The sequence below is a fragment of the Artemia sp. Qi Xiang Cuo genome, chromosome 12 (genome assembly GCF_049724085.1).
Source record: "Artemia sp. Qi Xiang Cuo chromosome 12, ASM4972408v1, whole genome shotgun sequence".
NCBI lineage: Eukaryota > Metazoa > Arthropoda > Branchiopoda > Anostraca > Artemiidae > Artemia > Artemia sp. Qi Xiang Cuo.
Genome location: NC_142805.1, coordinates 25,016,201 through 25,038,111, shown reverse-complemented (window position 1 = coordinate 25,038,111; position 21,911 = coordinate 25,016,201). Strand labels below are relative to the sequence as shown.

Here is a 21,911-nt window from a genome sequence, read left to right as displayed (position 1 = left end):
TTTTTGGGGATATCATGGCCCTCCCACAGCCGTTGGGGACAGGTATTTAATTTAAAAAATTTTCCTATTGTTTACGTATAGTATTTGCTACTGGGAAGTCTGCATACATTTTTCGGGGGAGGGGGATTTTCTGCTGGGGGGATTTTCCCCGGGCAAAACTTTTCGTGGGGAGGAAAGTTTCCAAGGGGTGAATTTTTCAGGGGACATTTTACATTGGGGGAATGTCAGAATTCTTAAACAAAATTCCTCTCATGTCTTGCTTTCTCTTTTCCGTCTTAATTTTACTCGTGAAGATGTTAAGGGTAATTGTCCGGGGTACATTTTCACCAGCATTGCATTGTCTAGAGAATAAATCCTAGGGGAGGAGGAATTTTTTCATTGAGGAGTAGCCGGATTTACTGGCATTCTTTAAAAACGATCAGAAATTAAATAAAAAACAAGTTTTTTCAACTGAAAGTAAGGAGCAACATCAAAACTTAAAACGAACAGAAATTGTTACGTATATGAGGGGCTTACTCCTTCACAATACCTCGCTCTTTACTCTAAAGTTTGAATTATGTCCCAATCCTTATAATATATAAATAGGTAATATATATTATATAAATAGGGATTTGTATTCCATTAAACCCCTAACTCCTTAAAATATAGTTTGAAATCGGGCTTATGAGGTTTCGTAAATATGGGAACGCTTGTGTACGTTTGCATTACCTCGTAGAACGGATTTTTCCTAAATTTGAGGTAAGAATTTTCTTTACACTTAAATTAATTTCTTTTTCATAATTTTCTTAGGCTTAAAAACTATCTTTTTCTAAAAAAAAACACAGCTTCTGCAATAATAGCTAGATTGTGCCCCCTTCCTTCCCCAGGTGACTCCATGTACCCATTTAGAACTGGGCCGGCTCTGGCTGATCTTATTGAGTCCTGTCAGTCCAAGCCAAATAACCAACGACACCAGAATTAGAACCCTAGGACAAAATGTTCCAAGTTTGGAGCGCTAACCACCTGGTTAGGACGGCGAATTCTGATGGCATTTATCTAATTAATTTTTAATGGCCACTTCTTTTTTTGCTAGTTTGCTGTTTTTGTAGATTTAATATTGTAAAACTTTCATCTTTAATGTACTGAAAGTAAATTTACCAAGAAAATCTTTATATTTCTTCCTTAATCCCTGGCACCACTACCCATTTTAGCTGCCTTTTATATTGTTTCCTTAAAAAAAGGAATTTTGATAAGAGAATTTTCCAAGGGAAACTTTACGGGGGGGGGGGTCCGGAATTCATATGCGAAACGTTTTTATTTGGTCTTATTTCTTCTTTGGCTGCTCAATTTTACGGGTGGAGAGAGTTGTCTGGAATATTCGGGGGAAAATTTCATTAGGGAGGGAATTGCCTGGGGGGATTGTTCCATGAGGCAATTTCCTGGGGGAGAAACTTTTCATGGGATGGGGAATTTTTTTACAATTTTTCCACGGAGGGGGGATTTTCGGCATGATTTGAAAAATGACCAGAAATTAAATAAAAAAAATATACGCTTTTTCAATTGAAAGCAGGGAGCAGCATTAAACCTTACGTAAAACAAAAAGTAATTATTCCGTGTATGAGGGGCGCTGACCCCTTTTCATTCCATTGGACTTCGCATTGAAGTTTGTCCCCCCCCCCCATTCTTTAAGAGCGACTCCTGAAACACAAGGTGCGTTTAATTAGAATAAGAGACTTTTTACTAAAAACTTTAGCGTAACGAACGAGGGCTTAAGGAGGGGGCAGTTCCCTTCATATATGGGATAATTTCTGTTCACTTCAGTTTTAATGTTTATTCTTGCTTTCAACTGAAAAAAAAAACAGTTTTTTATTTAATTTCGAAAATAAAAAGCAATGATTATAACAAAAGCACATACATTATTTTTTGAGAATAATTTTAACTCTTAAAAAATTCTAAATAAAAAATATACCTATTCTTGATAATAAACCTCTTAAACATTGTTAAGTGAAGGGCACGGAAAAAAGTTAGGCCAAGAGGTCAAGAGGCATGATAAGGTGAATGTTGGATGCTACATTCCTGTACTGCAAAATGTCCTCTTTCCCTTAGAGTGAAAAACTAATTTCCACTCTTTTCTGTTGATCACGAATTCAAATTGCCTAATATGAACCAAACATTTCCTAAGTAAGGTAACGTGAACACTAATATAATTGAAATAGAAGAATCAGGATCAAAGTAAAGTGGGAAGAAGGAGAGTAGAAAGAAATAGATGAAGCGTTTTTGGAGAAATTGCATAACAACGATTATGCATTTAGACATTAATACTCCATTTAGTTTAGATGTCATGAAATAGCGGCTTATTATCTATTCACAATGAAATTTAGCTAACGCTGAGATTTGCCTAATTCTGATACTTAGTTAAAATTGACCAATTCATAATAACGTTCTATCTATTCACGAGCTTTACTATGGCTCAGATAAGAAATAGGTGATTTTAGAAAGGCTGACTGTCCCAGATTAGTCAGAAATATAATGTAAAACATTAGATAGTAAACATTGACCAATTTATATTAACGTTCTATCTATTCACCAGTATTACTATAGCTCAGATAGGAAATAGGTGATATTAAAAAGGATGGCCGTCCCAGATTAGTCATTGTAGGAATCAAGTATGTTACTTATGATTCAACCCTCGCAGCTCTACAAATCCCGACACTTAAAGAACTAAGGTACATATATATATATATATATATATATATATATATATATATAGTCTCTTGTGGTAAAGTTTTAGTCGGAGAACTGGTAGAGTTTATTTCAAAGCATTGGCAACGCTACGCAGCAAGTTTGACTCTGACAAATGTTGTTGTATAATGTTCCGCGCAATAGAAGCACTGTATATAGATAATGTAATCCAATATTTATATACATTGAATAGAAGTGATAATAATAATTTTATTTCCATACCAAATGTCTGATAAAACCTTACAAATGCAATGCCCGAGCAGAGTCCCGAAATAATCTTATAAGAAGATCCCATGTCGATGGCAAGTATAGGAGGCACTGAAATACTTTCCAGGAGCAACTGGAACACTGAAACACTTTTCAGTGTTCCGATTGTTATTAGAAATGGGTACTTACACTTTTGTCTTCGTGGAAATATAACACTAACAAAACTTAACATACTACTATTACAAACTTACCAACTAATAGATCTTTTTCAGTAACATATACTGAACCGTATTCACTGGGCAGGATTTTATAAATGACATTTTGAAGTTTAAACAAAGTGTTAAGAAAATACTTCAATCTTGACAAGTTATAAAATGTTATATATCACTTCATGCCGTAAATCGTGGGGCGAATCATTCCTATATCAAATCCGTTCGAGATATATACTGTCGTCTTAAATTTTGCCTAATGATTCACGCTTCATCTAAAGCTGACGGACCAAGTATTCCACAATGCTTCTCACCACCCATCCACTCCCAATTTCTTTTTATGAAGTTTGGAAAGGTTCCTGTCAAGGTGCCATTTCTTCCCCTTCACTCTTCAACACTGGAGTTCTTACGGTGCAGGCAGCTGCTTCCTCATCTTTCATCCTTGCCGGTCTTAATTCCTGGCTCTGGCGATATCCTGAATTTGAGTCGTACTTTCCAGTGCATTAAGGTTTTTACATCCCTGCAATCTTAATATGCAATGCTTCGCCTAGAGTTCAATGCCTACAGCTCTGAAGTTGTTTTCTTCAACTGGAAGCAAGTACCACCAAAGGATATCCTCCTCCGGAACAGCAGGACCAAGCGAGTTAATCACATTACTTATCTCGGTCCCCGAGTGGCAACTGTAATACTCCAGTACAGGGTTTTTGGTCACGGTGTCGGTGATTCCAATGATGCACTTTTCATTTCAATTTGACGCCATTTCTGAGGAGTTCCAGGCTCTTTTTTAAATTTACATTGATTTTTTTTTGGCAAAAAAACTTTTACCATCAAGATTAGTAGTTACCATTTGTTGACCCCAATATCACCGTGGAAAAGCAAGGTAATGTGTATAATTTCCGTCTATCGATACCAAGTCATCTTTGGACATCGTTACTGACACAGCAGTTGGTTGAAGTTGTAATGAATTATGAAGTGTTTAGTTTTTTTATTTAATTTATTTTTGTTTTTTTGCCATCGCTTCATCTTCTTATCTTTTATGTGACGAGTTTTCAAATAGATAGATAAAATAAATAACAGCAAATAAAAAAGGTCATGTACATGTACTTTGATAACAATTGATATATCAAAAGAATTGGATTTTTATACTGATTCCAAACATTTAAAATTCGTTAAGTTCAATGTCACTCATCACAAGCTAAGAGCCTGAGAAAATTTGCCTGTTTTCCGAAAAAATACTCACCATCAGATTCAGCGTATCTTAGAACCCTAGTGTAGAAGTTTCAACCACCCATCTACAAAAAATGCAAAATTTGATGTATTTTGCCAGAAGAAAGGTCACGGATGCGTGTTTATATGGGTTCTATTTGTTAATGTTTTTCTCAGGGGTGATCATATCTAACCAATGGTCCTTTTAGAGGAGAATTTTTTGCGGGGGGGATTTTTCATGGGAAGGAAAGTTGTAGGGAAAATCTCACAGGGTAAATTTTACACGGGGAGAGGGATTTCCTTGCGTGATTTGAAAAACGGTTAAAAATTAAATTAAAACAAACACGTTTTTCAACTCAAAATAAGGAGCAATATTAAAACTTAAAACGAACAGAAATTGTTTCGTAACGAGGGGAAGTATCCCTTCCTCAACCGTTGCTTAGATTATTTTTTTGCTGCTTTTTCAGGTCCGTTGCTTTTTGTTAATTTGGTGCCCGCTAATACCAAAAACTGTATTACTGCATTTGGAGGTCTTTTTCACTGAAAGTTGAATTCTTAATTTTTCCTAATTTCAAATTTGGTTTCAAATCGTAAAATCAGATTCTCCTGGTGCATAAATCATTTTGAAAGTTAGGTTAATCTTGACGCAGGTTAATCTTTACTCACCGTTTATTAACACATATTGTTTGTATTTTTGGTGGTTTTTAAGATATAATTCTGTTTTTTTTTTTAAATTGATGGTTTTAACATATATTTCTGTTTTTTCCCAATTTTTTGCTGGTCTTTAAGACATATTTCTGTTTTTTGTTCCATTTATTTGCAGGGTCTTAAGATATATTTCTGTTTTTTTTTTCAAATTTTTTGCAGGTTTTTCAGATATATTTCTGTTTTTTTCAATTGTTTTGCTGGTTTTTAAGATATATTACTGTTTTTTTCCAATTTTTTTCTGTCTTTCTGTCTGTCTGTCTGTCTGGTTTTTAAGATACATAATGTTGTACAAATTTACACTTAACCATTACTAACAATCAAATCTATTTAACTGTCCTTGGTACTTTGTCTAAGTAAGTCTTCTCGAGGGTCAATTTCGATTATATATTTTCCTTTTCGATTTCGATTAAGGATTCGATCATCGATTTCAATCATCGATTTCAATTATAGATTTGAAGCTTTTAAAATGTCTATTGTCTCAAACGGGATGTTTTAGGTTACTCTTTTTCCCGTATAATACGCAAGAAGTGGGGGAAACCCCCCTCAAAATGCCAAGTCTTGCCAATTTTCTGGGTACTTCTTATCAATTACCAATAGAACTTGTTTTTTTGTTACTGCTATCCCCCTCTTCCAAAATAATTCTTGCGTAAGTGCCTGAATAACGACTTTTAAATAAAATGTAAAGAGAGGGAATATCAAGTTAAAAAGGGATGGAAGGGCATTTTTTTTTTATAACATTTTTAAATTTATTTTCAGTTTTTCTTTATAACCTCGAAGGTGGAGCGTTGGGACAAGTGTTTCAGCTCCAGGCGGTGTATTGCCACAACGAGTCTGTAGTAGTAATAGTATTTAAAATAATTCAGTCCTTCTCTAGCAGGATCACATAGTCTTTAGTTATAAAGCATGTTAGTTCCAAAAACGATTCTACAAAGTTTTATTTCCACAAAAAAAAAAAAAAAAATGATGAAACGATTCACATTTCCTATGACGATAGAATCGAAGAGTACTGGGAGAAATTGTAGAATGGTTCGTTTTCCTTGAGCTGTTCCTACTACGTTGTTTCCACAAAAATTTAGAATTGGAAATCAATACTGACCACATGGTCTTGCTTACAGCGTCTTCTGAATTTTGCGAGCTTGTTGTTTTTCACCTCTCTTTTGAAATAACAAAAAGGTTTGAAAGAAAGCGAATTTAAAGCTAAAAACAAGTTGTATTAAAACTCAATTTGTAGTGGAACAAATTACAAATGCTGTTGCAGTTTTCGGCAGTAGCGGGTGCTAAATAAAAAATACGAAAACGGTTTAAAATTAAAAAATCTAAAAAACAGCTTAAAAAGCTTTCTTTTGAAGGAAAGTTGTATCTTTCCTTTGTTGAAAGGAAAGTTGTCTTTGGATATCAACATATTACCTGAATCTTGATTGATAACGGTGGCAAATTTAACTAATTCGTTTTTTTTAGATATCTTTACGGTTTAATATGACAACACTGACGAAAACATATACTCCCCTAAAAATTTCCTAATTTTGAATCAACCGCAAGAAATATGTTTATGACTATGATTTTCTGTTATGACTAACCCTAAATTGGGTTCAGGGAGGGTGATTTATTCTGATTTCCTAAGAACTTTAAAAAAGGATAATTGGTTAAGAATGACTCAAGCCTAAGGAATTACAACTGAAGCAGTTTTTACACAATCGATCAAGATATTGATTTGCGTAACATCCAATGACAAACACCAAAAACGAGCTTTCAATATAATTTAATGTATTGCATTATACACAATCTCCGACATTGATTGGGAACAAGGTGTAAATTCAAGCGAGAGTAAAGATTAAGTGGGCTAGTGATTAACTTTTCTAATTAATTCTATTTTTTATTTATTAGGAGCACGATTCCCACAGAACTTTGCTTTTGGGTGGAGGGGTAAGGGTTAAACAATTCTTCCTTGCCACTGACAAGACTATACACGACTTTTTTTGTCCTATCGGCTCTGCTAATCCATCATTAAGTCCACGATATATTTAGTAATGGAAAAACTAATACAAAAATTATAAATTCAATTGAAATTAAGTACAGATATCGTTACTTTTTTTGAATGAGAAAAATTTTGTACGCTGTAGGAGCATACAAATTAAAATAAACCGAGGAGCAGGGTTAAGAATACTTATTTCTAAATAAAGGAAATAAAGTTGTTAAGTTTTATTAAGCTTGTTGAAATTAGTCGACATTTTTTTAATTCAAATAATTAAACACTGTTATTACTTTTAACAGGTTAATTGAATTAATCACCCATCATAAAATTCAGACTGAAGTGATTATTTATATATTCTATAACCAGGGGTGGATTCAGGATTCTTTTAAGGGGGGGGGGGCAAAATAGGTTGATCCGACAAACTTGCGTTAGGAGTAAGTTTAATTAACGCAAACTTGCGTTAATTAAGTAAATTACAATATTTTAGACTAAGTTAGGAGGGAACGCGCCCCATCGCCCCCTAGATCCGCCACTGTCTATAACCACTAATAGCCACATACGTAGGATTTATCTTTGCGGAAGGGCCAAACAACAACAAAAAATACCAAATTTGAATAGCGAGTGCCAAAAATTTTGGAAGAGTTCAGGATTTAAGGGGCCTGGGTCTCAAAGCCCCCCCCCCCCACCCGGTGCAAGTCCTTGACTCATAATGCTGTAGTTCATCCTGTATTCCATCTAAAATCATAATTGGGAAGTATCTGCAACCCCAACGAAAACAACCGCAGTATGTTAAAAACGGATATTTGAAGTATTTCTCATTAAGTAGGTGAAGTTGAAATATAATTAAACCAGAAAGAATGTTCTTGATTATGATTAGTTGATTACTTGATTACCGTATTTAGCAATCATTCTCCCCCAGGGGCGGATCTAGATAATAATCTTAGAGGGAGGGGGCAAATTGACAAGCGCCAATGAGCAAAATCTTGGGGGGCCCAATGTGACAAAGGTGCCAATAATTGACCAAATTGACAAATTTATTCTAAAAAACGAGCGAAAAAAAGAAAAAACAGGGAAAGGGTGCCAGAAAATATCTTGGAGGGGGGGGGGGGTCCCAGGCCCTCTCCGGCCCCCTGGATCCGCCATTGTTCTCCGTCTTCATAATTACTTGATTACAAATTAAGTGAGCTCAGGGGCGGATCCAGGATTTTCTTAGGGTGGGGGAGGCGCAAAATAGGTTGATCCGAAAAAAAAATTTAGGGGGGGGGATAAAATAGGTTGATCCGATATACCTGCTTTAGGAGCAAGTTTAATTAACGCAAACTTGAGTTAATTAAGTAAATTACACTACTTTAGACTACCCTATGGGGGGCGCCTCCTCGCCCCCCTGGATCCGCCACTGAGTGAGCTTATCAGCCAAAAGAAAAAAGAATTAAAAACTGTGTCCTACTAGACTGTTAATCAGTGCTATTATCAACCCACATCTGGCGAGAAGCTTCTCCCCTATTTCATTTAGGCTTTAGATCCCAAAATTTTCGAAACTAATCAATAGGTTATAATGTTGAAGGGGAGACAAGAGGAAAATCTGTGGAATCAAAATACTACGTCTTATAGCCGGGAATACAACTTGTTAATTGCCAAAACTATAGATATGTCTTAAACAGTCTTGGCTGTGATTTCTCCTTTTCATGGTGGGTAATTAGATTTTTGAAGACACAATTCGAGAGAATTCGAGAATTGTCGGTCTTTTTGGTTTCCTTCAATACATATGACGCGACTTTCTGATGAATAAGAATTACATACCATAGTGGGGGAGGGAGGAAGAGTTTTGTGATTTTGCAGACTATATCCCAGAAAACCTTACACCCATAATGTTCTGGCCTCCTTCATATATAACCCTCCCAAAGAGCGAATAAAAAAAACAATTTTTCGGCATCTCCATTAAAAATATTTAAAAAGGCCAGATTGCCCCCCCCCCCTAGATATAAAAATATCTTTTTTGATATATTCATTGGAGAAAACCTTGCCCCCTTACATCCTTATGAATTGGCACCCCTCAAAACAGTTGGGTAGAAAGACATTTTTTTAAAGGGACATGTTTGTCAACTACTTCAGTTGTAATATTTCAATAAAGCCGCCAACGCACGGACTTGTAGCAGCAATGAGATAGAAAACTTGAAAACATTATGTTTGCATATAACGCAGTTATATAAATCTAGGGAAAGATTCCACCAAACAAATGTTTGCCAACAGAGATTGTGCCGAAGAAAAAATTTGACCATTAATAAATTATCCTATTAAAGAATTCACTCGTGGGTGGAATTTTACCGTTTGTGCAGCGGGCGAAATCCGCGTTAGTGCTATTTCCCTTATAGCAAAGAGTCTGTGGGGGCAAGTTTTGGGATATGTACATTGAAAAACGAAACACAGATCGTAGAAGAAAGAACTGAAGATACCTCAATAGCTATAAAGCAACTGAATTTGAATATAAACGTATTGGCTGCGCTGTGAAAGATATATACCATGCTTCTACTATTTCCAATTTTTTCTGGGGATTCCCTGAAAGGAAATAAATTTCTCTTTTGGTAGTTTCGAAATTATGAAATTGTTAGGGAATATTATATTTCTGTCAGTACTGAAGCCATTTTATGCTCCCAGGACCCATTTCAGGTCTGTTCATACCTGAAAACAAGGGGTTTTCTATGATTATTCTTTTTCTAGTTTCTTTTTTTTAATATTTACTTTCTGATTTTTTCAAAAACAATTTCTTTTTTTTTCTTTTTCTAGTTTCTGATTTTTCTTTTCCAAAATTATGAAATTTTTTGAACAGTGTCACATTTCTGTCAGAGTTGCCACTTTAAAAATACTTTAGCGAAACCAATTAGGTAAATTTGAAAATACTTTTCATCTGTAAAAATTCAAACTTTAACAGTGTGTTACTTCCTAACTACACTATTGAAGGAACACTACATCTTCTTGAGATGCTTTTTGCCCACGTTTCTTTTTTTGAATTTGGCTCCCGCTACAATCAAAAGAGTATAATTACATACCTTTAAAATTGGATTCTGATATTTTTCTTATTTTTAAGATGTCAAATCTCTTTTTCATTCTCTTTGGTACTTTAACGAATATTTCGTCTTTTACTTATGATATATATTTTTTTTTTCAAATCTTCTAATCCTATGGAAGTTAATGATTTATTGCTAAGGTACTTATCTGTAATAGCGATCCCACTCAAGAAGTGAAGTAAGGTTAGTCCTAATGGAATATACCAAAACATAATAAAAATATAATACTTTAGAAACAAATTTGGGCTATATATTTGCACAATAGAGGGGGGGGGGGAAAGTATAGCGGGTCTGCAACTCTACATGCATAATGTAAGAAAGGATTTAAAAAAAAGTTGGACTTTATGGGAGGGCAGAGTGAAGCTTTGAGTAGATTGGGATGGAAAAGGAGCGCGCGCACCTGTGTTGACCTCAATTGACTGAATGCTGCAGTGAGTTGACAGTAGCAGTGCTAGTAGTATATGTCACATCCATAAAAAAAAGAAGAAAATTACTAACTAGAGGATCTGTGGTCATCAATCTTTAAAGAATGAACTTATAGTGTATTACAGCTAATTACTTGGTAAAAAAAAACGAAAAAAAACTGTCTTCCTAATTTAGTAACTGAGATAAATGAGCACTTGAACAAGGCCGACCTTACTCATCCATCCAATCACCTAAGAAAAAACAGTACATCCAACCCAATAGTCCAAAAATCATGTCCAAAATAGAGCAAATTCAGCATTAATAAGTGTAAATCATTGTCCCAAACCAAGCCATAGCATGTGCAAAAAAGAAAGAAATTTATTTTTCCTAAGGAAATATAAGTACAAAACAATATTTTAAAGCATACCTTAGATTTCAAACGAGTTCATAATATCCATACAAATGCTTAGTCCGAACAAAACACTAGACAGAAAGCATTAGTCTTCTAAGAAATCGTGCAGGTATTCTAGCGCGTGTCTTTGGTTTCCCGGATATTTCCGATTTAGAAACTGTTTCTCGATACAGGAATCACGGTGACATCAATGAGGCAAGGATCTTTGGTGCGCATTATTATTGTTCACGTTTTCTGTCACACAACAAAATACTGCCAAAACAGACGTCAATTTCCATAACACTCAGGTTTATACATTTTCCACTATGTCCACGAATCCGCGTTTTTTTTTCCTGGCTCATAATACATCACGGACAGTGAATGCAGTAAAAAGGCGGAACTGTTCAAATGAAACCCGTTCATTTTTCATTAAAATGCACAGTAGAACTAGAAGCAATAGAATGAACAGAAAGCTGTTTTTTTAGATGGGTTTTTCAACGACTAAATTCAAATGTTTCAGTGCAGCCATTAAGTCACCGTGACACATTAAGTTACAGCTAAAAACAGACGGATCTGTCAGAAAACGCGGAAACGGTCGTTTTGTGTGAAAACACAGTATGTGAAAAAGACCCATTCTAAAATCTAAGTCCCCTGGGGAGGGTCAGGCAAAGCCTCATAAGTTTTAATCGATAGCCTCGGTGAACATATAGTCTTTTGATTTACCTCACTGCTTGCTTCACCGTGAACAGGTTTAAAGTTCCACTAGGGTCATTTTGATAGTCTGCATAAATGGTTTATTTTGATTGACCTCTAACTTCCCCTTAAGTTAAATTCAAGGTTCACTTCACTCCCCAGGGTACCATTTGGGCCTTGAAGGGAAAATGAGATAATGCAAACACGCTGCAGTATTTTAACTTCCCGGGTACAAAGGCCGCATCCAGGACTTTAATTTGGAGGGGAGGGGTTCAAAAACTTTTAAAGACGCATAAAAATTTGTTTTGATATGTAGCATTTTCGCTACGTTTTTACGAGTCGAGCCATTTTTTTGTTGCAAAGCAATCTTTAATGTTGCAAATAATGAAGCATTTTCGCTACGTCTTTACGAGTTGAATTTTTTTTCTTGGGGGGTTGAGGGGGATTCAACCCTGGAACCCTCACCCCACTGTATAGGGCCTTGCCTGGTACGAATGGTTTCTTGTGTTCTACATCACTCTTTGCTGGAAATATATTTTAGTGTAACAGGGGCTCATAGTACCACTAATTTTAAATAGATTGGAAAACAAAAGCTTTAAACTTTTCCCCTCTACTGCCACCCAAGTGAAGATATGAGGTCTCCTCTCCTACTTAGAAAAATATCCCGAAAAGTTTCAGCCTGAACCCCAAAATCATTCCCAATATAATGTAGGTGACCCGTTTTTAACTCCTAGCTAAGGATGGTGTTTTTTTATTTACCCTGCTATTTTGAAACTTGAATATAAGTAGTAAGGCATCTATATATTTGAACCATACGCCTGAGGCATGGATATGTGTGTAGGTTTTCAAGTAATTGGGTTACCAGGGTCATTTGCAAAGAGGTACCATTTCTATAGAAGCTATAGCAATTTGAACTATTAGATGGAATGTGCTTGAAGGTATAAACTGTGCGTCCACGCCCGTAGGAGACAGGTTTTTCTGGTAGTAAAACTCTAGAGGTCATTACACCTTTGTCAAAAAGAACGAGTATAGCTTGATTGGTGATTATGTTTTGAATACAAAGACTAGTTTTCTTTACAGCTAACGAGCAGGAAGGGCTTTAAAAAAGGGTCAGAGCTAATTATAGGCCTCGCTCTGGAGCCTTGTGTCAAAACCAGAGCGGGTTAATAACAACAGCGACGGATGTCTCAGTTAGAGAAAAGATTACAATAAAGAAAAGCTATAATTTTCGAAAAGATAATTATTTCTATTTGCGAGAATTTGATTGTAAAAACAATGAGAGAGGGGGTTAGGTTTTGAGGGTAAAAAGAACATATTTTATGTTTTCTATCGAGTATGAAGATTGTATAGTGATGTTTGTACTAGAGTGGGAGGGGGGGGGTTACCTGAATATAATGGAGGGTGACCAAGGAAAATAAATTTATTTTGAAAAAAAAAATTAAAATGTATTAAATCTGAACTTACATTGCAAATTGAAGTTGGCATGGCTTCTAAAGAGTCATATTTATCCATTCTTGAGTCATCAACTATGTCAAAATACTTTCTGATAATTTAATCACATTGCATGCCCGTTATATACGAAATCTCAAGGGTGAATTGTTATGTAAGCAAGCCCTCTGATTGGCTGAGAAGGAAACACGTGATCTAACTGTTTCCTATTTCTGGAAACTCATAACATTTGCCTCGAGCATACACTTACAACAATAACAAATACTCTTTCCTATTCCTGGATCATAACTTTCTCCCCTAGCGGGCAATTGGCCAAAAACACCCTTGGAGAAAGAGGTCATTGACCGATTACGCAATCATTCTCCCTAATGACTCTATGCCCAAATAAGGAGCCCCGTCACGAGTATAAGATAGCTCTCTACTCTTATCTTAGGCCAAACTAGGATGAAAAGTGTTAAGTCATTTAGGTACCTTGGGATCATTATAGATGAGATGTTGTCTTCTTGCAAACAATCTGATCATTTGCGTACGAAGCATGTTCATTATTTGGGATAACATAATAGACTAAAATATGTGTTTCCCCTTTTCATTCTTAAAATCCTTTATCATTCCCTTATTCAATACAATCTTAAATATTGCCCTATATTTTATCTCAACACGTTTACCGCTCACTTACCTCTACAGTAAATACAGAAAAAAATAGTAAGAATTCTCGGCTCTTTTATTCTTTGCAACTCAAAGCTACAATATCTATCAGAATGTCATACCCTCTTTTTAATTCTAGATTTTCTTTCTGGACAAATATTAGTAATGATTTCTGGACAAATAGTAATGTAATTATTTGACATTCAATACTCAACAAACAATTTCCATGATAAGGCTACTGCCGCTGTTCTCGTTTTTTTTCTGTCCATTTTTCCTCTGAAAAGCTTTAGCTTCCTCCACTTAAACCAGAAAGAGCTAGGTTTTCATTAAGGTACCAGATATCCCATATCGCAAATAAGTTTAATCTTGCTCAAATAATTCCAAATAATCGTTCATCAAGGAAAAAACTAGTTTTTAGGATTATTCTTTGTCGGGATATGGGGACTTGCGAATGTAAAATTTATTTTAAATCTGTCTTTAGTTTATAATCGTACTGAGATGACCTCTACTTTTTCTCTCTGCTCTTGTGTCTTTTTGCCTTTTGCCACTTGTTTTCCTGACGTTTTCAGAGAAATTTGTCTGAAGATGTATTAGTTTGAAGTGTTAATTGTATCTTTATGTTCTGTGTATTAAGTTGACAGATCGAGCTATTCTTTCCGTTGGCTAAATTGGAAATATTGTTTTATATATTACATTAATAAAGATTTATCGTTTGCATCTTTCCTCTTTTGCAGGTAGGTCATCTGATAGTTTCATCGACACTTTTATAACAGGAACTTTTATTACATGACCAAACGTTCACCTTTTGTGTAGAGAATGACCCATCAATGAAATTGAAGAAATTAAACAAGGAGTCCATAATGCTGAATAGTAAAAATAATTCAAGAGGTGGCATGCCATTTAAAGTTGTCTCTTTTATCAGATAATATTTGGATTTTCTTCGCTTTTGGTTTTGTTTTCCTTTCTTTCTCTTTCAAATTTAATTTCTTATGCTGTGGTAATTCTACTTGCTAAAAATGTTTTTGAATTATTAGTAACAAGTTAATATACGTATATCTGAAAGTTTTTCTATACTGCCGGGAAATTTTGTTACGTATAGTAGTGTTCATTCTTTAGGCATTTTTAAATTTTGCTTCGATTGTACGCATATTTGTTTGGGGTTTGCCTTGTTTGGTTGTGTAACCAGTGGGATTTTTGTGTACAAAGTACATGGCTGTAGATAAAAAAAACAACAGTCCATCGACAACACTAATTTGTGTCTTGCCAATGTATATTTGAGAATAAAATGTAGAGTATGTGTTGTATAGTCCTATGATACGGATTTTGAAAACATTTGAAAGAATCTTATAGTTATATTAAGTTTTTAGATTACTTGATCTGAGATATCAACTTAGTTTTGGTACGTCACCACTCCTACGGTATGATATTTCTCTGTTTTGATCGTCTGGTCACACAAGGTGTGTTTTTTGACTTACCTCGTCACTTCACTATTAATAGATTAACCTACAATTATTGATCCCATGGACGCTTTATAGCAGTAGTACCCCCTCATTACTTTTAAAGGGACGCATAGCTGCTATTCCTATTATCCTTTGATTATTTAAGAGGACAAAGAAGTTTAACGACGATTCCCTCAAGACGCAGGTGTTATTAATTTTCTTTAAGACGCAGATGTCTTTTCCATAATAGGGATTTTTTTCTAATATATTTACGTGCTTGTTACGTAAAAGGGTTGGTTTTCTATGAGATGCAGGTGTCTGTTATTTTAATTACTTACAAAACTTACTAGGGCCAGGAAAAAAATTTCAGGGCTCCTCAAGTAGGTACATGGTCCAAATTGATTATAACTCAATGGAAATTAGGTGTTTTATAGATCCTGCATTCTAGTGTTGAAAACTTAGACTGTTGAATGGAGGAGCTCTGCCTCTAGGAAAGGGGATGTGAGGATCCTGATCCTTTGATCGATATTCATTAACAGATAAATAGTAGGTTTCTCTTCAGCTTGAAATCATAATTTCTTCAAGGGAATAATAATTTTTATTCTTTTTTCAGGTCGCCAATGCGGCATCAGCATAGATCGAGGATTTTTCAGCGGAGTTCTTTGGGAAAAAAGAAGCACCAATGGACACCAATACCCCTACGTATGTATTTTAAGACTCTTTGGGACTTTGTAATAGTGAAACGTTAAGGGACACTCTACCCAAATGTATGGGGTAATTTCTGGCTCTTAAGTTCTTATTGTTAGCTCTTATTGGGGGGGGGGGGGCTAAGAATGCGAAGGTTCACTTTAGGGGCTCACGTATGAAATAATTTCTTGCAATTAAACCTAAAGGCGGTAGTGTAGTCTCAACATATCTGAAGGTCACTCTGGTTCAATATATTATATACTTTCTGGTCATTAAACCCTTAGGTAGTAGTGATACACTTCTAGCTGTGAACGGTCACTCTTAAGTATAAGCAAGCGCCCCCCTAAAAAATCTTCAAATTAATATTGTGTTCTTTTTCATTCTAATATTCTTTTTCAGGATGATACCTAAAGTATTTCAATGGGCTTATAAGCTCTTTTTATTATTTTAGGTTCCCATACCAAAATCTCAAGGGGCCTACAACCTCTATGAGGATATTGAGTCGTGTATGGAGTTGAATATGCCTTAGAGAAAATTGAACGTGAGGGGGGTTTAAGTGTGAGGGAGAAACCGGATATTTTAGCTCCCCCTATCTTTGATTTAGAAGCGGGACCTTTTTGCGGAATCGTAACCACGATAAGAACTATGAATGGGTTGACCAGTTACCAACAGGCGAGGTCGAGAATGTGCACACCCCACAATTTTTAAATTCGCGTCATGATAACCGAAATTTCCAAATATAAATAAAAATCTTAATTGAACCTAAGACAAATGGACCCAAGAGATGTTTTTAGTTTCAAGTCCTTACTACCAAAACCTCCAAATAAAAAAAAATCTTGATTCAAACCTGATCGTGATATGTGTATCCAATACAGTAGAAAACATGATATATCCTATACCTCGTTTTATGCATCTTTAAAAGTGAACTTTTAAACAATAAACATCATTAAGCTTAACCCGTCTTTTATTTATTTTTTAGGCATGCCACCAGAAGCAATCGCACTGCTAATTTCAAACTAAGCTATGATAGATGAAAACATTGAAATTAAAATATCGTTTTACTGCGATTGTATCATCTATAAAGGCTCTTATCATGATTTCACTAATTCTTTTGAGTCTCCCCCTATCTTTGATTTAGAAGCGGGACCTTTTTGCGGAATCTTAACCACGATAAGAACTATGAATGGGTTGACCAGTTACCAACAGGCGAGGTCGAGAATGTGCACACCCCACAATTTTTAAATTCGCGTCATGATAACCGAAACTTCCAAATATAAATAAAAATCTTAATTGAACCTAAGACATATGGATCCAAGAGATGTTTTTAGTTTCAAATCCTTACTACCAAAACTTCCAAATAAAAAGAAAAATCTTAATTCAAACCTGATCGTGATATGTGCATCCAATACAGTAGAAAACATGATATATCCTATACATCGTTTTATGTATCTTTAAAAGTGAACTTTTAAACAATAAACATCATTAAGCTTAACCTGTATTTTATTTATTTTTTAGGCATGCCACCAGAAGCAATCGCACTGCTAATTTCAAACTAAGCTATGATAGATGAAAACATTGAAATTAAAATATTGTTTTACTGTGATTGTATCATCTATAAAGGCTCTTATCATGATTTCACTAATTCTTTTGAGTCTAATGCAACCATTTTAGAACATGTGGACGCTCGAATAGATGAGATGAATCTGTGAGAGATGAGTAGAAAAATATTGGATGAAACGAAATCAACTAGAATGAAGAATACCCAGGTTTATATTGGTCAAGCAAGAGACCAGCGGAAGAAAGTGTGCCCTTACTACCCAATGAAAGCTCAAAATTACAACGATGGTCTTGGAAGATTTGGTACAGCATACAAGAACGAGATCGTGACGAGAAAATTAAAAGATCAAGAAAATCATGGTCCCCCTACATGAATTCTTCACATTTCTTGAGAAATAACAGAGAAGATTCATATAAATGAAATTTGACTAGCATTAATTCATCATCATCTTCATCATTCTAGAAGAACCCCATCTATTAATTTATACCAGATCTCATTAGTGATGATAGGTATAAGAATGTTTTACATTTATATTTTTATCTGGGCTAAGAATGCGAAGGTTCACTTTAGGGGCTCATGTATGAAATAATTTCTTGTAATTAAACATAAAGGCGGTAGTGAAGTCTCAACACAACTGAAGGTCACTCTGGTTCAATATAAGAAAAAATATATAAAATCACAGTTTTTAGGTATGATTAAAAACTAAGACACATGGATCCAAGAGATGAAAAATATTTTTAATTTTATGTCCTTGGTACCAAGACTAGCAAATATAAGAAAAAAATTTTATTGGACCTAAGGCACATGGATCCAAGAGACTAAAAGCTTTTTAATTTCATTTCCTAGGTATCAAAACTTCCAAATATAAGAAAAAACCATATGTCGACATAAGGTACATGGATTTAAGAGGCAAAAAAATGGTTTAATTTCATGTCGCCGGTAGGACAACTTCCAAATATAAAGAAAAATCTTAATTCGACCCAAGTTATATGGATCCTAGAGAAGGAAAAAAATTACATTGCATGTCCTTGGTAGCAAAAATATCAAATATAAACAAAAATCTTAATTGGACCTAAGGTACATGGATCCAAGAGACAAAAAAACATTTAAATTTCATCTGCTTGGTAGCAAAACTTCCAAATATAATGACAAATCTAAGAAAACCATAGTTTTTACGTATGATTAGACCTAAGACACATGAGTCCAAGAGACGAAATATTTTTTATAATCTCATGTCCTTGGTACAAAAACTACCAAACGTAAAGACAAAACTTTATTGGACCTAAGGCACATGGGCCCAAGAGATGAAAAACTTTTTTTATTCAAAAGTATTTTAATTGGAGACTGAGTATTAAAAATAAATAAAAGAAAGTAACAAACTCAGCTAAATAAAAAATTCCAGGTCTTTTAATTGATGACTGAGAATCAAAAATTAATAAAAAAAGCTCTTTTGCGCACAACAAAGTCAGCTACTTGGTAAATTCCAAATCTTTTAATTGATGATTGAGAATCAAAAATTAATTAGAAAGCACTTTTGAATAAAACAAACTCAGCTACTTGGTAAATTTGAGGTCTTTTAATTGGCAAATGAATATCCAAAATTAATAAAAAAACTTTTACATAGAACAAACTCAGCTATTAGGTAAATTCCAAGTCTTTTCCTTGGTGACTAAGTATCAAAAATTAATTAAAAAAACTTTTACGTAGAACAAACTCTACTACATGGTAAATTCCCAGTCTTTTAATTGATGACTGAGAATCAAAGATGAACAAGAAGAACACTTTAGCATAGAACAAAATAAATTACTTTATAAATTCCATATCTTTTAATTTGTGACTGAGTATCAAAAATTAATATAAAAATACTTTAGCATAGAAAATTTTTTTTATTAATTTTTGGCACTCATTAACTCATTAAAAGACTTGGAATTTAACAAGTAGTTGAGTTGGTTCTATGCAAAAGTGTTCTTCTTATTCATTTTCGATACTCAGTCACCAATTAAAAGACTTGGAGTTTACCTAGTAGCTGAGTTTGTTCTAGGCAAAAGTATTTTTTATTAACTTTTGATACTCATTCACTATTTAAAAGACGTGGATTTTAGGGAATTTTCCAAGTAGCTGAGTTTGTTCTATTCAAAAGGGCTTTTCTTGTTAAATTTTGATTCTCAATAATCATTTAAAAGATTTGGAATTTACCAAGTAGCTGAGTTAGTTACATGCAAAAGTGCTTTTTGCTACTAATTTTTGATTTTCAGTCATCAATTAAAAGACTTGGAATTTACTAGGCAACTGAGTTTGTTACTTTTTTATTAATGTTTGATACTTTGTCACCAATTGAAAGACTTTCAAATTAAAAAAGTTGTTAATCTCTTGGACCCATATGCCTTAGGTCTAATAAAGATTTTTCTTTACGTTTGGTAGTTTTGGTACTAAGGACATGAAAAAAAAGCTTCTCTTGGACCCATATGTCTTAGGTCCAATCATACCTAAAAATTGTGGTTTTCTTAGATTTTTCATTATATTTGGAAATTTGGAAGAGAGACATGTAAAAAGTTAGGTTCATTAAAAATGACTTAGCGTAGCCCACCACGCTAAGTGAACTTTAATGAACCTAACTTTTTGCACGTCTCTCTCCCTATACCCGTGTGTATGAGCATGTGTGCCACCATATACAAGCAGAGGTTAAAAGATTGCAGCAGTTGAGGTAGTGAAAAGGTGTTGCCATCTATACTTTTTTAAATGTACAAAACTCACTGAGATTTTTTTATGCAGCTGACTCCTTAGTACTCTATGGCTGGTCATCGACACTAGTTTTTAATACATTTCTTTATATTTTGAAGTCATGCTACCATTGATATGAAATTAAAATGTTTTTCGTCTCTTGGAGCCGTGTACCTTAGTTTCAACTAAAAGCAAAAGTGCTTTTTTTTATTTTTGGTACTCACTTACCAATTAAAAGACTTTGAATTTACCAAGCAGTTGATTTTATTTTATGTAAAAGTGTTTTCTTAGCAATTTTTTACACTCAGTCATCAATTAAATGACTTGAAATTTACCAAGTAGCTGAATTTGTTCTATGCTAAAGTGCTTTGTTTATTAATTTCTGATACTCACTCACCCATTAAAAGACTTGGAATTTAACAAGTGGCTGAGTTTGTTCTATGCAAATGTGTTTTCTTATTAATTTTAGATGCTCAGTCATCAATTAAATGAATTAGAATTCACCAAGTAGTTGAGTTTGGTCTATGCAAAAGTGTTTTCTTATTAATTTTTAATACTCAGTCACCAATTTAAAGACTTGGAATTTACCAAGTAGCTGATTTTGTTCTATGCAAAAGTGTTTATTTATTAATTTTCAATACTCAGTCACCAATTACAAGACCTGCAAATGTGTTTTCTTATTAATTTTTGATACTCACTCACCAATTAAATGACTCATCAATTAAATGAACTTACCAAGTAGTTGATTTTGTTCTACGCAAAAGTGCTTTTTTTTATTAATTTTTGATACTCATTCACCAATTGAAAGACCTGCAATTTACCAATTAGCCGAGTTTGTTCTATTCAAAAGGGATTTTTTATTATAAACTTTTGATTCTCAATCATCAAGTAAAAGACTTGTAATTTATCAATTAGCTGAGTTTGCCGTATGCAAAAGTGCTTTTTTTTTGTTAATTTTTTATTCTCAGACATCAATTAAAAGAACAGGAATTTACCAAGTAGCTGATTTCCAGCATGTCAATTACAAGTAGCATTGTCATCCAGAATGCTGCCGTCAGTAGACCAAACACGGCTCACGGTGGAAGTCTTCCCTTCCGTCAGCTCACGGAGGTGTTTGGAAACAGGGGTCTCCTTTCCTTGCAGCATCTTCAAAATTACTGGCTTTCTTGTCGACAAAGGCCTTCTTATCTCTGTGCTGTAGGCTATTGCTCAGTCCATTTAGTCGTCTGTACTGTGGAATACTCTTTGCCAAGCGGCCCTTCTGTCACAGCTCGATCGTGGCTCCTGTGATATCCAGGCTTTATTTTTGTGTCTGCTGCGGCCAATGGTATTGCCAGAAGAATCGAGTATGTTATCTTTCGAAGACTTCCATGCTACGTTAGGGTCACCCGGAACTTGGAGGCAGCTAAACCTGTTACAGATATTGAGAGCAACTTCTGTTGCATCTCAGATGTATCCAGACTACTCAAATCGAACTTGAAAGGCCGTCCTTCTTGTCAATGCGCTCTTATGCGTAGCCTCAATACGGCGACTACCATCCTAAGGTCTGTGTTTCCAAACTCGGCTGACCTATAAGTCCAGCAATTTGTTATTAACGAGTTCCAGTGACCCGAGATCATAACATAATCAATTATGTTCTTTGTCTGGCCGTCGTTACTACACCAAGTGTATATCTCGTCTCTGAAAGAGTGTGTTTGATATGACAAGATTAAAAATATTTCAGAGCTAGAGGAGCCTTTGTCCGTTGTCATTCAGTGGATCCGGAGTCACTGGGCAGAGAACATTTCTCCAAACATCCTCCCTGTCATTTAACGTTGCGTTAAGGTCTCCCATGT

General features: G+C 34.7%; 2 protein-coding genes across 2 annotated transcripts in view; one reads left to right on the top strand and one right to left on the bottom strand.

Annotated features, from left to right (window-relative positions):
- LOC148945919 (uncharacterized) overlaps positions 1-11,041 on the bottom strand; it is a 75,877-nt gene extending 64,836 nt beyond the window's left edge. Inside the window, exon 1 of the mRNA XM_089097780.1 lies at positions 10,921-11,041. The gene's annotated coding sequence lies outside the window, so the exon portion shown is untranslated. The remainder of the gene's footprint in view (positions 1-10,920) is intronic.
- Positions 1-21,911, top strand: part of LOC148945912 (transmembrane protein 120 homolog) — a 545,739-nt gene that overhangs the window by 87,808 nt on the left and 436,020 nt on the right. The window lies entirely within an intron of this gene.